This window comes from Physeter macrocephalus, unplaced genomic scaffold, assembly GCF_002837175.3.
Source record: "Physeter macrocephalus isolate SW-GA unplaced genomic scaffold, ASM283717v5 random_609, whole genome shotgun sequence".
NCBI lineage: Eukaryota > Metazoa > Chordata > Mammalia > Artiodactyla > Physeteridae > Physeter > Physeter macrocephalus.
In genome coordinates, this window is record NW_021145951.1 from 29751 (window position 1) to 33370 (window position 3620).

Here is a 3620-nt window from a genome sequence, read left to right on the forward strand (position 1 = left end):
CACACAGACACACACACACACACACAGATGTTGAGAACAGCATTGCGGATAAGAGGGGACAGTGATCCCTAGGTTTCCAGGTGGATCTTTGCGTAGACACATCTCCAAGCTCTCAGCATTGGCTGAAGCACAGGAGCACTCCCAGGGTCCCAGGTGTCAAGCCTAGGTCTCCATCCCTCTTTCCCTCCCCTATTCCACTGCCCAGAGACCCGCCTTCTCCCACAGAGGAGGCAGTTCACTCACCCACAGATGGCCCACCTACCTCCAGATTCCCCAGACTCACAGCAGATGGAAAAGGCTTTTCACTTAATAGACAATCCACTTTTTTTCTGTGCTTTCTCCCCCCTCTTTGGCTTCCTAATATGAAGTCTGCCCTGGGGCCAGGAGATGGGAGGGGCGGGGAGGAGGGGAGCGTCCTCAGCGAACCAAGCCCCAGACTTGAAGAGACGTGGCCCCGGAGCCCTGTTCTTTCCCAGGCTTAGGCTCTGACTGCCCTGGCAGACCTGGCTTTGAAACCTGCTTGCACTTCACTTCAAAGAATCCCAGAACCAGAGAGAGAAGGGAAAAACTTGGCAGGAAAGAAAGCAAAGAAACTGTTCTGTCATCCTCTGCTCTCCTAGCCAGTCAAGGTGGTTTTGCTTCCCCAGATTTTGTGAGATTCATATTTTTTCCCACCTGGCCTCTACGTTTGGATGCTTGTACTCGACTCGCATTTATCCAGCCTCTTCTGAGTGCCAGGAGCTGTGTTGGGCACTTCATAGACATTATCCCATGTGGTCCTCACCACGCTCCGAGGAAGCATGTGTTAGTCCCTCCAATGTGCAGAGCGGAGCCTGAGACTCAGGAGTTCAGGTGACCCTCCCCGGGTCACAGAACTCCCATGTGATAGAGCCAGGGCCACAGACTCTGCCCTCTGCTGTGATGATGTGCAGGATCCCAGCGTTTCTGGCTGAGGACAAACCGTGGCAAATAAGCTGTGCACACAGCCCCCCTCATGGCCTCCCAGAGCAGGCTGGCGAGGGAGAAGGGCCGGCCGGCATCTGGTGGGCCATCAGTCTGGCCGTCCGTCACAGCACAGAAGCCCCACAGCACCAGCGGGAGAGTGGGCTGGCCTGCTGGGTGCTGCTCGCCTCTGTCTCTGCTCTGCTTCCCACCCAGTAGCCTGCATCACCCCAGCTCAAATGCAGCCACCAACTCTTATCAGGTGGGACCTCCTGCTGATTCTCTGAAGGCCAGTTTGAGAGGTCTAAGGTTGCGTTCCCTGCAGGACCCCCCAGGAGTCTGCGGTGTCCTTGGCAAATCCCCACCGTTCTCGGTGCCCTACGGTCTCCCTCATGGTGTCCCCCTTGGCTTGCTTTGCGGCCACCGACTCAGTCACTTTGTATGCTATGCTCCTACTGTGATGGAAAACAAAAACAAGTATAACTTATTTTGTATCTATGTTCAGACTGTATAGAGAATATTCTGTGTATCTACGATGTGCTTACTACTGCAGTGCGTTTGTCCTTAGTGTTCATGTTAATATAGCACATTTATCCTTTGGTACCTGCTTGGCCACAGGGCATCATTCCGTGGGAGGCTGAGGAGAGGAGCTGGACTCTTACTCGGGCATCTTTGGCAGAGCATTGGGGCCGCCCATAGCCAGCATCCACAAGTAGCATCCCACTGGCCTGGTGCCTCTCCAGGCCCGTTGCCCCGGTGGAACCACACTGACACTCTGGAGGGAAGATGGTCCCCAACTCCTGGGCTTCCTTCTGCATCTGTACATTTCTCTTTCTCATGAAATGAAGACCAAAGGAAGACCAAGGCAGAGAGGTCTAACCTCCTCTAACTCAAGTGCCAAGCCCAGCAAAGGGACCATTTCTCACCTCTATGCCTTTACTTGAGCCGAAGGAGAAATGGGAAAGGAGACAGCAGAGGGAGGGGAGGTTTCTGTCTTTATTTTAGATAAAAGGGGGTGTCTGTCCCCTCACCCCACCGCCTGTTGGACACATGTGCCACCTTCCGGCCCTTCCTCTCCTTGCCTGTCTCCCCTCCCTTCCTCAAGACTCCACCCCGGAGAGATCTGGGAGGCATGGGAATTCATGTTGGCATCTCCTGAGAAAGAGGAAATGGTGCGTGAGGCTCCTTCCCACGGGTGAGGGGACAGATGAGGAACGCTTTCTCTGGGGCTGTCCGTCTGCCCCTGCTGCCTCGACCTACTGACCTCTTGTGGGCTCTGGGGGCCTGCAGAGATCCCCTGCCTCAGCCTCGAAAACACTTAACGTGGACAGCAGAGCCACGTCACAGCAGTCTCGCCGGCAAGAATCCCTAGAGGCTCCGCTGGCCTGTCGCTCCTTCGCCCAAACTCAGCCTGGGCCACAGAAATGCTCAGACAGGAAGAGCCATGCCCTATGCCCCTGTGTCCAGAAAGCCTGCCCCTGGCACCTGAGGACTAAGTCATGACCAAAGCCCAGTCATGTACAGGGGACGCTGCTGCCACAGCAGGGCCTGGCCTCCGTTTGCAGGGTGGGAAGAGGTTACCCTGAGTCACCGCACTCCCATTTGTCCCTTCTGTTCCAAGAATCTACATTTATGTGTCAGCTGGTCAGAATTAGCACAGCCATGTGGGGGGAATAGGCTTATTTCCCCTATGAGATGTTAACTAGCCTCTATACATATTCAGTCTTTTATTCTTTAATTTGTCCATCCATCCGTTTATCCACCCAGTCATTGTTTCATTCAGAAGACACTGAGAATCTCCTGCAGAAAAGGCCCTAAGATGAGATTCGTACATCCATTGAGCCATTCAAAAATACTTAATAAATGCCACTTGTGCAGGGGGAAAGTCCTAGATGGAGCCAATCAGGTTCCAGCTCTCAAAGAGCTCACAGCCTAATTGGGGAAGTGAGACACTTATACAAACATCGATAATACAATAAGGGACCAGGACAGGTCCTGGGATGGGGGAGTGCAGGAAAAGCGGAGGCTCATGAGAGTCAGAAATGGCTTCCAACTGGAGAGAAGGTGGTCAGAGAAAGCCTGGGGCAAGGGTGGGGCACTTGAGCTGAACCCGAAACATTCTGGAGTCTGCCTCTTGTGTTCATCATCTCTCTGCTCTAATCCAAGGAAGGCGGGATTTTTATACACAAGTAAACACACAGCATTCCCAGCCCACAAAATCATGACAGACTCGGAACTGCTGATGTATTTGAGGAAAAGCATGATGAGAATTTTGTCCCTGGGGAGTGTGCTGTTTTTTCACAGGCCATTTCAAGTAAAAATTTTATCAGTATCTTTCAAGTTGAAATTTTCAGTGCTTGGAGAAAAAGAAAAATGCCAACAGGGATCGTAAGTTATCCCAGCTGGAGCCATGAGGGAAATGGAGGTTGTAAGGGACACGGCTCTCCGCGCGACCTCCCCCTGGAGGTAAGTAGTGCTGTTCCCACAGTGTGGTTCTCAGGTCCTTCTGGCACAGGGAGGACCGAACTTTCTACTCCTTTAAAGTTAAGGAAAACATAAATAAGACGAAAAGACAACCCTTAGAATGAGAGAAAATATTTGCAAATGAAGCAACTGACAAAGGATTAATCTCCAAAATTTACAAGCAGCTCATGCAGCTCAATATCAAAAAAACAAAC